This window comes from Sabethes cyaneus, chromosome 2, assembly GCF_943734655.1.
Source record: "Sabethes cyaneus chromosome 2, idSabCyanKW18_F2, whole genome shotgun sequence".
In the NCBI taxonomy this organism is placed as follows: domain Eukaryota; kingdom Metazoa; phylum Arthropoda; class Insecta; order Diptera; family Culicidae; genus Sabethes; species Sabethes cyaneus.
The window spans coordinates 101,519,720-101,537,406 of NC_071354.1; the positions used below are offsets into that span (position 1 = coordinate 101,519,720).

The window sequence follows — 17,687 nt, forward strand, 5'->3', positions numbered from 1 at the left end:
TATTGTATATTATCTCATAGCAATTGCAAGAAGTTTTTTTGAATATTTTATTGAATGCAATAGTACTGTTTTTCCACATTAAGAAGACGAACATTAATATTTTATAATTAGAACATGTGCCACTCGATTGTATTGGGATGTGCTTAAACAGCGCCGTTGTGTTGCATCTAGCACGTGAGAGATTTCAGACAGGCACAGGGAAATCACCGCACCGTCACCAACTTGCGTTGTAGTTGTAGACACCAAAGCCCCATAAACAAACCGGCCATCAAAAGCTCTCCATCCTCTCAGTGTAAATAAAAATAACATTGCAAACTGCGAGGCAAAGGCAAGCTTCCGCTCAAACCATCGCGGTGCGGCGGCGTATCATCAATCCGGCCGGCATCGTAATTTGCACAGTCTATCCAGTGCTGCCTGATTTCTGTATTAGACGAAGGGGTAAAGCCATTAAAGTGTGCAGATACCCACTTGCAATGCAGCCCTCGTAGAGCATTCAACATCACAAAGTGCACATATTATGAGAAAATTATCTTTCTTCAAAAGAAGTTCTAAACTTGAACTCTTGCAATGTACACTAAATTCTGAAGTTGGCACCATCGATGACTGTCTATTCGAGTCTGAGTACAAGGCAGAAACGCAGAGAGCGACGAGAAAATGTGCTGCGAATCCAACAAGCTTACTATACGCTATACCTACTAGTAGAGTGGAGTCGCGAACGTACACTTTAGTTGTTGGTCGAACGTGCCGGTGAAAAGTTAAGTGAGTTTGGCTTGTAGTGTATGACTTCTAGCAAGAAATTGGATCTCTCTGCAAACAAATATCTTTTTGGTTCTCAAAGAATTCTGCGGAGCGACAGCCGGTAAAAATACCAATGTCATTGATATGTTTCTTATCTGATTGAAGTTTTAATTAGTGTTAAAACCGGCGATAATAAAACAGCTTAAAACTGCTTCGTAGAAAAGACATGACACTAAGACAATATACGAGCGGGAATGTGCTCAAGATTACAAAGGTCACCGAATTATCGATTCGCTGAATCTTGACCCCGCCTCGCCGGTTGCTACCGGTTTCTTCGATCCTCGAGAGTTTTGTCAGTCGCACAATTGTGGCAAAGTGAAGCATTCATCTAATCATGGTGGAACCAAAGTCGTGCATTATGCGTGAAATGTGATTGCGTAATTGTGTGTAGTCTGCTGATTAGTGAATGTGATTAAGGATTCGTTCTCTATTTCAATTGCCGTTGTAATCTATATCTGTACATACAAATCAAATTCACGTAATAATAGCGTTATTGGATGTTTTTTTTTTCTTTAAATCTCGATAAGCGAATTTCCGCAATTGTGCGGCGAACCTGACGACAATTGGGATTTGCGATTATGCCAACGCATGTACTGTATCAAATTTTTAATCCACACGTGGAGATAATTAACTTTTTACAGAAGGTAACCAGTAAAGCCAATGACACAAAGCGCATATTGAGTGTAATTGTTTAGATTGTTAAAATCGCGGAAATATATACGACGTGAGACGTTTAATGTTAGGTTATAAACTTATAAGACTAAGCTGAAAATTGAGCGACGTAACAAACTAAGAACTAACAGTGTTCCAACAAACTATTATGTAATGGAAAGCGATTGACTTCCAAACTAAGTTAAAAATAGAATTTCATCTCCATACTAGCATCAATTTACTATAAACCGGCAAGTTTTGGCACGAGCCCAAGCCGATGCATTTGATTTACTCTTCCGTCGCTAGTTTCGTTAGTTTAAGCAGTGGTTGACGTGCTAACCAAACTAGCTAAAAAATTCGATAGAATTTCAACATTTTAAATCTCTCATAAAAATTTAATGTCATTGTACTCTAATGAAAACTAAAAACCAAAGCTTGTCAGTCGTACGGTGCGTGTATCGAACATCAGTCAGCTTGTACTGAAGACTACGTAAGATCACAAATCTCGACGATGATTGTTGTTGGTGTAATTGCCTCATTTATGACACAAATGATCACTATGTAAGCGCTTGATCACCAGGGTGGTTCTGAAAGATCAGCTCGAAAATAAAGGGTGTTACAATCAAAATTTTGTCAAACAAGAATACGTGTAAATTGATTAAATGTTTATTTACAAATCAGGTATTTTTTCTTTTTAAATTTTTTTAAGTATAAAACACAACAAAAAATATTTTACTAAGCTTCCAGTTGACCGAATCAGAATTACCGGGCCTTTCGTTGAATTCCTGCCGTCAGATTCTGTATAGCCACCTCGTCTACTTTGTTTGCCGCAGAACGTAAGATTGCCTTAAACTGCTTCTCGCTTTCAATAGTTATTTAGGTTAAAGTTTTTACGAGCGTCTTAGTGGAACACAGAAATTAAATGAAAGACAAACTTTTTCACGATTAAATTCCACTACATATTAATATTATTCACGACAGAAACGTATTTCGCTTACGACTTGCAGGGGCTTCATCAGTGTCTGCTTTTGAAAACAGGTTTCCAGAAGTCTTAAAAGTCTTGGGAGTTTTGATTTACGGGTAGAACGTCGCAGTATAACTTCATCTTGATTGGATGGCTTCAGCGTTGCTTGGTGTGGGTGAAGCTTCGTCCCCTACTTCTTCAATAATCGGAACAAGATTCGAGCCAAACGTACCTTCTGCTGAATCCAGGACAGGTTGCATTAGATTGACAGAAACAGAACCACGGGCTGTACCAACAAACATTTTTATTGGGCAATAGCTTATCAAGCGATTATTCCACTGTTATTAGCCGTATAGTGGTTGAAGGGTTAGGTTGTCGAAGGGTTATGTCGAGTACCATTCCTTGTCCTAGGAACCTGCTATAAGGGAGCACAAAACGGCAATGTCGCTACGGAATTTTTCGAGGCGTAAGTAGAAACCATACTCACGCATAGAAGCTTAGCTCGTACTTCTGCCTGGTGCAACTAGGAAGTCGTCCAAGTACGGCTTGGCTCCAGAGATGCCGGCCGCCATACTATCGATGATACACTGAAATGAGCCTGCTGCTGACTTTACTCCAGGTGGAAGTCGGTTGTATTGGAAGAGTCCACAATGTGTGCTCACGGTAAGCAACTTGCAGGATTCTTCCTCAATTTAGATCTGCAGGTAGGCGTCTGGCAATATACATCTGCGCCAAGATATGTCTAAAACGAAAGTATAGGCATGCGAAAATCGGTATCTTTACGAATAGCCAGGCTGCGCTGCAGGCTGTCAAGTCCACTAAAATTAGTTTGGAAGTTAGCTGTCCACCAGAACAAAATTTTATTATTCTGGGCACCTGAACACAGCGGAATCGATGGCAATAAGCTTGCTGACTGCCTAGCAAGACAAGGATCTGCTCAGCATTTCATGGGTTTCTGAACACCTCCATATCCGCTGTCAAAAGCGAATTACTTACTTGGGAAAAGCTAGCAATAGCATCCAGGTGGTATCAAGCGCAGGGTTGTAGACAAGCTAAACAGCTTACCTACCCAGACCCTACAGTCAGTAGTTAAAAAAATGCTTACTTCAACGAATAGTGAACTGCGCACAATCATGGCTCTCCTCACCGGACATTGTCCCTCTCTTTATCATTCAAAGAGAATTGGCAATGTCTTAACTGACATTTGCCGCTTTTGCAACTTAGAACTAGAAAGTTCAATGCACTTACTCTGCTGCTGTGAAGCTCTTGCGTCTTCCAGGTACACCTTCTTAGGAGGCTGCCTATTAACTCCATACTCTTTTTGGAAACAGCCTTCCAGTTGGCCTCGAGGTATACTGCTGGCTTAATAAGTCAGTCGTCGTATGTTTGAATCTCGACTGGGAGAGGCTGTTAGAGTCAATAGGATCTGTCTGTCTTATAAAAACAGAAGGTCAAGTTTCGATAACGGAATGTAGCACCTAGGCTTTGCTTTATGGAAACTGGTTTCATTAACCATGTAGTACCAAATTGGTGCACAATCCTACAACCTAGCTCAACTCCTTCAATGGGTATGAGCAATTCGTAAACTGTGTACAGCAATTGGGAACAGCAACAAAAAAACAGTCTCCATGACTTTCGCTGTGGCATTTTTGAACCCAGTTCCCTTCTGGCATACAAAAAAGGCGTCTGACAAAGTCGAGATGCTTGAAATAACGTGCTCCTGCCAGTTCCACAAAGATGTCGTCTGAGTTTGGCAGAGGATGCCGGTCACATTCCAGCGCGTTGTTCAGCCCCATAGAATAAGCTCCACACACACGGACTGATACGTTGTCCGTTTTACGTACAAACACTATTGGAGCTGCCCAGTCCGAGAATTGAACCAGAGAAATATTACCGTTTTCTGGAGCCTTTCGAGTTCAGCATCTACTTTGGGCAGTGCATCGTATGCAGCGGGTCGCTTGGGACAGTAGACAGGACTTGCCTCGGACTTCAGGTACAGCTCCACTTGCGTTTTCGTGTACTTATCCAGCGTGCTTTGGAAAACTTCCGGAAACTGGTGCTTGAAGTTGTTGATGAACTCATCTTGTCTTTGTTGGATGGCGTTTACGTTGACCAGGATGCTAATCGGCGTTGAGCACAGATTGAGAAGATCCATGGTCTCGAATCCCAGAACGTTGAGTTCAGCGTTGTCCGAGATGAAGAGGCGACCAGTTTTGGTGACGTCGCCGATGATGATCTCGGTCTGGAACTCAGAAAGAGGAACTCAGACTCAGGTTTCAAACCGAGAAAATGCTTCTCAACTTGTCCTCGATAGGCCGGAAGTATCAGGAGTAGGTGTGCGAAGCAAACGGATACTCACAGGTGGAGTGCTGATCACCGCTCCTCTTCCAACAGGGCGTTTTAGGCACCTTATGGTCTGGTTGAAAGACACAATGTTGGCGTTACGTGCTTCTATGCTGCCACTCAGGATACGTAGAAGCAATCTCACTCGGGCGGCATCATCCAGCGCTTCGCCGTCATTCGTGAAAACGTCCTCGTATCTCCCATACCAGCCATCGACAAAAAAACTGCGTTCGGATCCTACTGCAAATCTTGAATGCCGCTGGCCGGGGAATCGATGACTTTCTCTCTGTTGTTGCCAGCCTGATTTGCACGACTCTGCAGGTTTTCTAACTGCTGCTGTTGCTGCTTCGCGATGAGATTGGTGAGCTGCAGAAACGCGTTCTTCAGATCCACATCAGACATTTTCTTCAGGCTTGAAAATTCCGAAATTCTTGAAGGAGTTCGAAATGCTTCCAAAATTTTCTCTTGTCGCCAATTATTTTAGCTATAACCAAGTTAAAGGACTGGTAGTTCGAAGAAACTAAAGTCAGTCTAACTTGCTTGGTGGTTGACTAACGAATGGCAATCTTTATCGAACAATAATTAAACACATAACCTTCTTGGGAAGCAGAATAGATCAAGGCCTACCACAATAGGCATTTGTATACGATAATATTCGATTAGGCGCGACTGTTTCCGTACTACTATACACATCTATGCTGAAAATCGTATGTCTGGCCGTCATGATCATGATGATACGATTGAAAATCAACTTGGGCACGCTTTATCAAACATATCATTTATTTACAATTCCAATTTTGTAAGATATTGCTTCTTATCCTGCATTTCATGGTCTTTGTTTCGTAATAGCAGGATGCCAAAACCGTCATGTTCTTTCAGTTTTTCCGAATACTCGTATAGGTGGATTTTCTGGTTAATGGGCCCGGTTGTAATGGAAAATGTCCATTTTTAAGTCATAGGTAGAGGTAGTCTGCCAAACCAGATGTTTTTTAAGCGAACTTTGACAGTTTCGTATGCTTAAAAATGTCTACCATCCTTCTCATTCCGGTTGTGTATAAAACCCCTGCCAAGGAAGCTGTTAGAAATCTGCTTTGAAGCAGATTTTGTAGTCCATCACCACGCGACACTTCATCAGCCTCGTCACGTACAGTTCCGAAATCGTGTCTTGTTTTTACCGGCGTAGAGGGCCAAACAGAATACTGCGTCAACGCTTCGTCAGCGTCAATTTGACAGTAAACCCCTGCGAAAACTGTCAAATTGACGCTGACGGATGCGTTGACGCCGCATTCTGTTTGGTCCTTAATTTAGAGAAAGATTAAACAAGTATAAAACGAATCAACCGTCTATAAAACGTGCAACTTTAGCCATGTCTCAATTCTTGTTGCTTAGAAATCACTTTTGCATGGCCGAAATGATTAATTCAAGAGTAGTGTCTGTTTGTCTGTGCGCTAACTTTATTGTGCTCTAATAAATAATTACTAATAACGGATGGTACTTATACATTGGTTCTGTAATTTTTTAGGCCTAATTAGATAAATACCTTGAATTAAATAAAAATTAATTCAGGTGAAAACTGTCGGTTAAATAAGGGTAGGTACACCCTAGACCACGTCTTATGACTTCAATTAAAGAAACTTCTGTTCAGGTGGGACTCAATCCCCGACGTCATAAAAGAGATATGTGTTGAAGTAACTGAAATATTTTATAACCCACTATAAAAACGTTTTACAATCTATGAACACATATTGGAAAAATTATTTTTTATAACTTTGGCTGGATTCAAACGAGCATGAACTATTCTAATAACCCATATAGTAGTACTTTTGAGCTCTGTCTCATTAGCCGGCTTCTTGGAATAATGCAGTATGAGTAAACGAATTGCTGGTTACTATTTGTGCATGTATTGGGAGATGGCAATTCTAGTTGCTAGTTGCAACTATAAATCGCGTGAGTAGCGTCACATGCCACCGCCGCTGCCGCGCCAATCCGCACCGGTAGCAGTCGCTGAGAGGATGTCTTGTCTAGGTACATTGCACCATATGCGTGTCTGGATGACGTCAGCCGTCTACCTTGGGAAGGGTCAACGTGTTTGTTTGATATTGTTTGGAACGGCAAATCAAGTGGCAAACATGTTGGCCTGCCGAGGGCCGATCGACTACGATATCTGCGTCGCATTCTGTACAATGTTTCAAGTTGAACCAGTTTTGCTTTCGCGTTTTATGTTTGATCGGCAAGCTACAGCATCTGCGCCTATGTAAATAACAAAATATTTATAAATGCACAAAGAAACAATCCTGTGATATAGTTTTTTCTCTATTGGATTGTTTATATTTACATATTTTTACATAATCTACTAAATCATAACACTATCTTGCAAAGAAAAAACAACATTGAATGACCATCTAGCTTACTTATTTTGCAGAGGCTTTCTTTGCATAAGATTTCATGATTAATTTTGATTAATCTTGTAAATTCTTTAATAATGGTTAAGATAGTATTCTTATTACCTTGATAATACAGAATAAAGATATGATCTGTTTCGAGTAAATTATTTGCAGCGGCATAATATTGGTATCGTATGCATATGCTTATGCTTATGCTTAATTATTTGCAGCGCCATAATATTGACTGAAGTTTTTGGAGCGTCTTAGTAGAATACGAAACCTGGAAATTAAATAAAAATAATTGGATAAGTTTTCTTTTTATTTAATTTCCAGGCCATAATACCGTTAACTTCTAAGCTTAACTTCTAAATTAGGATAGAAAAAAGCTACAGGCCTAATTCTTGCTCCTCGAACACTACTTAGAGCATGAGCATGGACATCAAAGCAAAGCAAAGCCTAGGTACTACATTCCGTTATCGAAATTTGACCTTCTGTTTTTATACGACAGACTTCGCAGCCAGCAATTGCAGGGCCAGTTGCTACGATCCTGTCGACTCTAACAGCCTCTCCCATCCGAGATTCGAACATACGACAACTGGCTTATTAGGGCAGCGTCGTACCTCGAGGCCAACTGGGAGGGGTATGGACATCAGCAACCGTAAATATCGTAGTTAACCTGCCGTAATTGATCTGTACTAATGGAAATTAAATGGAGCAACTTCTCCGAATATGTGAGCTTTAGGGATAGGCCAATCTTTAGTTAAACTTTCATCATTCAGATTTGTTAAATGAATCGATCTAATTGGTGATACTTTGGTCATTGTCACGCACTACTCTGATCACCATGAACCGTGGATAAGTGGGAATCAGCTAAAGTGATTTTCGGTTAACATGGCGGGTGAAACATTACAGCGCATTCATTACAGCGTTGAAAATTAAGTATTTACGGTTGTTGATACCCAAACTGCGAGCGCTTATACCTCAAATGGCCCAAACGCATCGATTGACGTTTGTAGTGCTCTCTGCATACTTATCATAGTACTAGCAGATGAAGTATGAAGTAGGTATGTTCTAGACTTTGCAACAGTAAAATCAGCATAACAATTGATTCAAACCTATAGATTCAAAATATATTCATTTTACTAGTGTTACGAAATTAGACCAATGTCAAGGCAGTCATCTGTCGGCTAGGAGACACTCAGGTTATATATTAGCATTATTTGCAGGGGTCGGCGCCACGGTCTAATAGGGTTGGGTACTTATAACGATACGTTCGTCATAAAAACAAAGCATAACAGCTAGAAACGGATTAAACCATACTCTATTGCATATTTCTGCGCTAGACGCACGGGTAACACACGCCGCGCTTTTTCGGATAAACACCACAATTGATGAGCTCGTGTCACGCACAAGTAGGGTAAAATTTGATTTACACCCGAACATCTATTTTTAGAAAAGCCAACGTACTCTAGAACCATAAGATCGTATGAGAAAAAAACAGACAATACCTGCTGAACATATTTGTCGACGATTTTGTAGTTTACCCTACCACAGTTATATTATCACTTTAACCGAACGTTGCCTCCATATAATTCTATAAATTACAAGCTATTTACATACGTTTTACATGTGTACTTGCTGACAATATCTTGGTCTTTTCGTTTTACCCAAAATGGAAATCTCAATGACAGTGTAATATGTATCTATCAAAATTTCTATAATTTAAAAGCTCAAAAATAAAACATTTAACTTCAACAGGATAATTGTTAGATATTGGTAATACCAAAGACAATACTAATATTTAATAACCTAAGAAATTTTCATGGTATAATGCTTTGAAGCTTGAGTTTACAACCGTCCCATTGTACGATAGCTATAAATATTGCTAAAAAAAACCAAAACGGGCATTCATTACCGTATGTTTTTGTAGCTCGCGCAAAGATACAATAATTCAACTGCGCGACGCAGGGAAAAACATCTTAACAAAAAACAACAACACGTGCTCGTCGTTTTGGCTTTGAACGAAGAAGGTTCAGAACGTTCCGCCAGTCATTTTGCCAACCGTAAAATGTTTATTTCCAATACCGGTTTTATCTCGATGCCTTTTAATTGGCTTGTGCAGTTTTTGCGAATGAAATGCGAATCTAGTGATAATAAAATAAAAGGAGGATAGTATATTTTTAAATGTTTCAATCTACCTTGAAGTGTAGCTTTGATTGTTTATCATATTGAAATTTTTTTGAGAAGTTTCGAACTACTGTAACCAGGGTTGCGACAAGAAGGGGATGAACGTCACTGTTGGAGGGGGTCGTGCACTAATTACGTAAGGCATGATGGGGGGAGGGGGATTCCGCAAAATCTTAGAAAATCTTATTTAGGGGGGTTTAATCATTTCTTACGTAAGATGTTCATGCACGAAAAATTTATGAAAAATTCACATTTTTTAATAGCAACTCATGTTACTTGTTACAAAAAAGTTTAAATTGATGAGTTAAGTTGTGAAGTGTCGAAATCCTTCATGCTGGAAGGAAATGCATAACAATCTGCTAAGTAATTTAGTCCTACCCTCTCAGCGAAACAGCAGTCGGCCTACTTGTTCCAGAGCCATCTGATGTTATCCGTTTATGTTATTATTCCAACGAAATATTCGTTGCAATTGCCTATCCCAATCCCGCAGGGCAGCCGCAAAATCCCTTACGATATCACGAGAATTTTTGTTTAAAAGTTGCGTATTCAACTAATGTATAGCTATACCAATGGTACAAGTGCTTGATAAGCTACTATACAACAAAAATGTTTCTTGGGATGTATTGTTCTTCAGTTCCCAAAGATCTTGCCTGCCGCCTGTGCTTAGAGTGGGGTCAGTATTTTGCTTCAAAGGAAACCGTGGTTGGTCATAACAGATAGGTACATTCAACGCACCGCAGTGCCAGTACCTAGATAAGACCATGTCACGTGTCATCTAGGAGAGGCAAAGAAGTTCTTTGTATGCTACTTGACGAGGATATGTGTTCAGAGGATGTAGAGTGAATCAATGCGAATTATGTGAACGCTAGTGAGTTTCTGAGCCTATACCAACATCTATTGACAACCTCAATAGTGAAATACGTTCTGTTCGTGAGTGAACTCTGAAGGGGTTTACAACAGATAAATGATTTGTTTGTTTTTCATTATGAATTTGTTTGAAATTTGGTTTTTACGAACTTGTTTGAACTTTGTTGACTGCTTCAATGTTCTTTCAGTGTCTAACTTTTCAAATAAAATTTGAATTTTGATGTTTCAAAACATCTTACTAAGATTTTACGAGGCAGGGATGGGGGAAGGGGAGGTTCAAAAATGTAGAAAAAGCCTTTACGTAATTAGTGCACGGCCCCAAGGTGTGATTTGATGAGTGGGCATCAAAACGAGATGCACAATCTTTGGTCAAGGTAGTCAACTCCTAGACTTTGCACATGAGCTTGATGCTATAACCAGAAACTTTGCGACGGCAGACGTCATCGACGTCAGACTGAAAGCGGAAGGCTAGGAGATTTTGACTATAAATAAATAAATGAGTCGTAGACCAGCTCATGAAAGGTAGAGGTTCAAAGAAAACGAACGCATGCCTCCCACATACGAAAATCGTTGATGGTGACGAATTAGAAGTGGTAGATGAGTTCCTGTATTTGGGAGCGCTGGGGACCACAACACTACAACTACAATACTCCCGGATGTATCAAAAAGAGAATCTTGAGAATCCCAAAGGTGAATCCCCAGGATATCTATACCTATACCTATAACTCGGTAAAGGTACTATGAAGTAAGAATCCTCGGGATTCTGAAACAGGAATCCAGTATGTGTTAGTAACGGTCCAGCGGCGCATTCAAGCAGCAAATAGGGCCTACAAAACGCTATGTTCAAAAAGCATACGCCGCCGGACGAACCTGACAATGTGCAAACCCCTCATTGTAGCGGTAGTTCTTTATGGTCTTAAAGCTATGACGTTGCTTATTGAGGACATAAGCACCCTTGTGGAGCAGAAGATACTGTGGTCGAGAAACTGCTGCAGAGTACAAACGGCAATCCGAGAATGATGGAGGGGAATGAATGATGAGTACTACTTGGAGAGATTTCCATCGTACATCTTGCGAAACGCGGGAGGCTTAGTTGGACCGACGCATATCGTAAGGATGCCCAACGACAGTGCAGCGAAAACAGTTCTCTTCGACGACCCCACCACTACCTGAAACAGAGGAAACTGGTGGCGACATGATATCGTCGTCGTCAGCGTAGAAGCGGGTCGACTCGTGCCATTTCAAGCAGTCGTCTACATTGAACTCAGTTTTGGGTCACTCGTCGCCAACTCCATATGCATCACAGAGCTCGCCTTTGGCCTGACCGAGCCATCTTGCAGGCTAGGTTCCTCTACTGCGATAGCGTTGTTGAAGAGAATCGTTTTCTGTGCACTAAATGTCCTAGGTTTACTAGGGGAAATTCAGACCTGAAATATGAATGCGCTGGATCTTTTTAATTGTGTTGTTATCCGCGGTCACCAACGATCACGAATTACACGAACTCATCAACCACTTTTAATTCGTCGCCCTCAACGATTACTGTCCGTGGGAGCATGTTCGTCTTCTTAGTGCTTCTACCTTTCATGCATTTGGTCTTCGATGCACTTGTTTTTTGCACAATAATGCGTAGCATAGACCCCATCCTTATCCAGTAACTCCTCTCCCCACCTTTTCGTAGTGCTAGCCGGAATACAAGCAATCTTAGTGGAGATCGGGTGACCAACCCGGTGGAAACTTAGGTCACATACCGACACGGAAGGAGGCACTCACGCAAACGCGGCCAACGAAAGCATTTCATCCCGAGCGGGTGAAAGGAAAAAAGATATGTGTTGTTTCGACACCACACCTAAGAAGGTTGCCCCATCACGAGACTCGGTAGCGTGCCCCTAGTAAGGCAACCTTGCTAAACCTTTCTAATACGAAAACTTACGAAAATTCCAAACCACATCAGCCATATTCTCATCGCTCAGCTAGTTTTTCTCAAACATACCAACATACACTATCTACGGGGTGCGGGTATCGACTCGTGTCATTACCTAGTAGCAGCACATGTGCGCTCAAAACTATCGACGGTATATATCTCGAAACAAAGTCGCCCTGCTCGGAAAAACATTTGGATTTGGGCAAACCACGAGTTGTTGAGAACTACGTGCACGTATCGCATGGAGCTCTAACTTCCTTTGTGCAACTAGGTGTTTCGACCCTGGAAGACGGAAGGATTATAATAAGCTCGGTTGTCAATAAGGCCGCAACCGCGGTGCTAGGCGAAGTGAACTCGAAATGATTGGTTTGAAGGAGAATGCCAACAAGCGATTGAGAGGAAAATAAGAGTTTGGAAAAACTATCTACTGCCACGAGGGAGAATTTGGCGCGGAATGAGTTGACCACGATCCTGCGAAGAAATACGCATCAGAAGGATAGATTCCAGGCTAATGAAACGCGCAAGTTCAATGAGAAAGTGAACACACCATAATATGCACAGGAACACATCATAATATGCACAGGTTCTTCGATGGGCGTCTCAGTGGTAATATAACAGAAAGAGACGGAACAGAAGTTAACCTGGGAGTGCCTATAAACGACAACAACGTGCCACTTCCCAATTTCGACAAGATCTGGCAAGAAATCGCTCAGTTGAAGAATAATAGAGTCGGCGGAAACGACTGACTTCCGGCAAAAACTCTACAAAAATGGTAAAGAATCACTAGCAACGGTACTTTCAAGGATTCGGAAGAGGAGAAACGACGGGAGGAATAGATGGAATGATGCAATTGCTGTAATTGTCGTGTCATTACGCTGATCAACGCCGCTTACAAGGTGCGCTCCCAGCTTTTGTTACGTCGTTTATCCCCAATAGCAAGATAATTCGTAGAGCAATATCAACTGTGCTCTATGTGGGTCCGTGCTACTACAGATCAAATTTTCACTCTCCGACAAATCCTCCAGAAATATCGGGAATACAGCGTGCCCACGCATCATAGTTCCGTGGATTTCAAAGCAGTATACGATACAGTCGAGCTCGAAGCTATATGCACAAGAACGAAAGCTAATCTGGAACGAGTGATGTGCTACGAGTGTGTTTCTGGGGCACTCTCGAGCTCCTCTCATTTGAATCACGCAGAATTTCACGATGGCGTTATCACAAACATTTTCCAAATTCAAAAATTCATAAATTGGCGATTAGAGACGATACATGACCGGTCATTAGTTTGTCGGCCACAGCTCAGAATCAAAAAATAATGCTGACGTAATATTTTCATTATTGAAAGATTGAAATAATTCAACTGTGTATGTACGTCAGTTATTTTTTGTATACTGCAAACTTCTAACTCGATGGAATGAAATTAAAAAAAGCACGTACGTTAGGCATCATACGATTATGTTGCCGTTAACAATTTTACTACAGCTGATCGGAAATCTGCGTTCAATTGTGCACGCTTTCGTAACAAGTTGAACAACGTTGATAATAGCAGTCAATTTATTATGATTATTTTTACGTAATCCTAACCTCTTTCACTTGATAATAGCTCAAAACAAACACTACGTAAAACATTGAAAAGTGTTCACCCGAGTTTTCGGCGAATAATCATAAATGCTAATATCATATTATTTCACTTGTTTGAATTGGTTACTTATACTGTGTTGATACATGCATTGAAGCATCGTTTTGAAACATTTTAAATTATTTGAATGGTATCTACTGTTCTGAAACTTTATTGCATTAGTTTTATATGCATGATTATTTCTCAACTCCCAGTTATTCTTTTGCAAATCTGAGGCTTTTTCTACAATTTTTACTAATTTCAACTGAAAGCACGATCATCACTTCCCTTTACAGTGATACGTGAACGTGAAATATTGGAAAACAAGTCTCTTTTATTGCAGTACCGATCAGACAGCTGATTACAGTGATGGGACCATTTGATTGGGGCCAACCGTTCAACGTTGGCATCCGGTTACCTCAGAGATCTGGAAATCCGTTAGTTCCCACCGACGATCATATGTGCGTACGTACGTGTTTTTGCCACACTTGATAATAGACGTTTCGGTTTCATCCACCGATGAACACTTTACTTACAAATCGATGAACGACTGTATACTGATAACAGAGGCGTTCAGTAAACCTTGAAATAATCCTCCGTGATGAAAGTCGGTCAGTACGACGCTCACTTCGGAACAGTGCACTTGCTAGCTGTGTCTGTCATCGAGTCGAAGAAACGAATAGTGACTTAGCTCCATACTAAGGTAGGATTTGCTAGCAAGGTGAAGGTCGATTTCACTAGTTATATGCCGAATTCAGTGCAGAGCAATAAATCGAAAAATAGTGCAATAGTGTTTGATCCAAACTGATTCGAATAGGAAGTACAATTTTATAGTTATAGCTAATAGTGTAAATTTGGAACACATAAAAAAGTATGAAGGCTACTTATTGAACGCGCAGAAATCCATCTCCAGTTATCGTAAAACGCGTAAAAACGCATGCAAACCATAAATCACCGAATACCGCGTAAAACGCCACGCAAAAAAGCCGGAATCTAAAACATAGCAATTAAAACAAGCGATAAAACATCACTGATAAATGAGTGCAACAACTTTATATACCTATGTGAGATTTTAAGTAAACTGATAAGGATGGTTCGGAATGTACGTTTCTATGTGGAGAAACACTCGATATTAAGCTTAATATTTTTGTTATCGCTTGATTAGCATTTTCCTGAAATCGATGGTCCCTTGATCTGTCGATAAGCAATCCAATTAGTTTTCAGTCTTTTATGAAGCCATGGGCTTGGCTGTACAGGATAAAAGTCTTATTCCAATAGTTGATTGTTGATTGAATGTTCCAACATAAATGGATTCGCATAGATTATTAATTGAAATATCTACGTCTATTGCAAAACTAGCACCAGAAAATAATGAGTAACTCGAAAAATTTTGTGGTCGTGACGAACACAGAACATAATCAAAAAAACCTGCTAAAAACTGGATTTTTGTTCTGCAGTGTACCAAAAATTACATAACAGAAAAAAACCTGCCATCTATTCTTAAATAAATCTGAAAACAACTGATAATGAAACATGATCTTTAGCCCGGCGTGCATTACTGAAACACGGCACACTACTGCGGACGGACCGTGTTTATGACTACAACTCAAAGGTTGATCCTATTTTCAAAAGCGATGTTGCATACAGCGCTACTTCAATGTCTACCGATAAGGAGCTGTTCCAGGCAAAAAAACCAGGACTGATTGCCTCGTGTCTACGCAGTTTAAAGGTTAAGCAATAATTTCATCTGCGTGCGAAATTCTTCGCAGATAAAACCCATCCTACCAGGAACAGCACCGGTTATCACGTCACGCCTTCAATATTGCCATTCAAACAAATTAAATCAACTCACACAAAACATAGGCGAATGGTATGCTTCTCAATTGAAACTTATAGCTTCTTCTACTTTTTGCATGCTCATCTGCGAAGCGCTTTATGGCATGATCTGCAACCTAAATAGTGAGTCAGAGACTAACGAACTTTATGAACAGCGTGGTACGAAACCGCACATCAGAACAGTCATGTTAAGTTTAACAACGGCTAGACGATCTAAATAACCATAGCGTTCAATGCCTATCAGCTGTAGTGAACGAAGGTCATTAGACACCGAGTCTACACATTTGAATTATTTAACCCCGATTCCGGTTTGGCCTTGAGGAAAGACGCTCTCGCAAGTCCAAGTTTAGATTGCGGTAGTTCATGGAAAAGCAAGGATATGGCGTGTCACGTTTTTGGTTCTGTCAATTAAACATTTATAGGTTTTTTACGAATCTATCGATTCATTAATTTTTATCATTTTCAAGCATTCGATTAATTTAAGTACATATTAATCGAAGTAAACCAATTACTTCATCTCCTTTTTATAATTGTTAGATCGTAATCTTACGATGATCTTATTTGCTGTGATCTAAATAGGAAACAAAAAACGAACATTCGAACCAGTATATTGCTTCAACAGAAAAAAATTAAAGAGATGTGAAACAGCTACAGAATTTAATTTCAATAAAATATAAAAGAAATTGCATTTCCCCCATAGGATTCTACACATTAAAAAGATTAAATGATAAGGAACTGTACAATGGGACAGACAAAAAGGAATAAAACGTGAGGTCTAAAAATAAGATTCAGAAGATAAAACCTGGCACATGTTTCTGTTCGGCTTTGGTGACGATCAGATTTTCAATTTTAATCTATTTGCATTTGTAATAAAATATTATCAGAGCTAGTTATTGTTAAGCCTTTTGTTTATTTTTTAATAGCATTCCAGCCCTGTTAGATCATTATCGAATTATTTATTTATTGAATGTCTAGTCCAAAGGTTGTTTTGGACACTGATAAACTTACTCAATATTAACTGCAACTTACCTTATCATGCCTAAAGGTTGAACACGACAAAATTTGGACACAAGAATTTTGTTAGAGTAAAATTACGTATAGCATTTTGTTATTTTTGAATACATCGGACCATTGTTTCCTTATTCCTAACTGTAACCCATACGGTTTACTCGAACTTTTTTCGGACACGACCCAGCAATTTTCCCGCCTGCTTGGCAGTCAAGTTTCTGCTCTTCGCTTGCAGTTTCATACTTTTTCTAAAATTTACCCATCCTAACCAATCAGGGTTCCTCAATCGACATTGGCGAATTCCACTCCTCGGGAACCGCCGTGATGCCATTGTCGTTGTACCACTGTTTGTTCGAAACTGTATAGTGATAGCTTGCTAAGTCGAGCCAAAAAAAGCAAGGCTACTCTAGAAATAGCAGTAATACCTGCTCAAGGCACTCCTTTTGATAAATTTCCTGATTTATGGGTTCGGAAGTAACGAAAACGTTCCTTATTTTAGTCCGCAGATGCAGATCAAACCGTATCCGAGAAGCTTTTTTTTGAGATTTTTTATTTTGAAGTCTTCCGGAACACTCCACTAATCAAATAAGGCATAAAATTCTTGTCCACGAATTTGTCTGAAAGGGACCTTGTAGTATGTTTCATCATCCATAACGACGCAATCGTATTTCGTCAGCAAAATCACGTAGCTTATTCGAGCATTTCTTTACATCCAGATTTGGCGTCACGTTATGATCAGATCCCTGTTAAGATAGCTGTCCGCTGAAGCTACTCGCGATGGCAGTGGTATTGGTGTTGACAACAAATTTTAAGCTATGTTCATACGTGCCGCATGGGTTCCATTTGAAAATTACTCCATACAACACTAATTTAGTCATGTTGCTATTGCATACACTAATGATACAATTCATTCTGATGCAGATTACATGGCTAGTACCGGTTATAAGTTAACCCTTTATAAGGCAGTGGCAACTATATTGCCACCAACGAAAAATATTGTTTTTGCTTTTCTAACAATATCGTTTTAGCATATTATGTACTCAATGTGTTCTGATAGCCTTTGGCAACATTCTCTATGTTTTTAAATCGCTGAATTTGTAAAAATGG

General features: G+C 40.1%; 1 protein-coding gene across 2 annotated transcripts in view; it reads left to right on the forward strand.

Moving 5' to 3' along the window:
- Window positions 1-742: 742 nt before the first annotated feature.
- Window positions 743-17,687, forward strand: part of LOC128734278 (pyruvate carboxylase, mitochondrial) — a 36,585-nt gene continuing 19,640 nt past the window's right edge. The window contains exon 1 of one of the 2 annotated variants that reach the window (XM_053828378.1): window positions 743-859. The gene's annotated coding sequence lies outside the window, so the exon portion shown is untranslated. Of the gene's footprint in view, window positions 860-14,331; window positions 14,440-17,687 lie in introns of those variants that run through there. The other variant, XM_053828377.1, reaches the window with a different exon arrangement.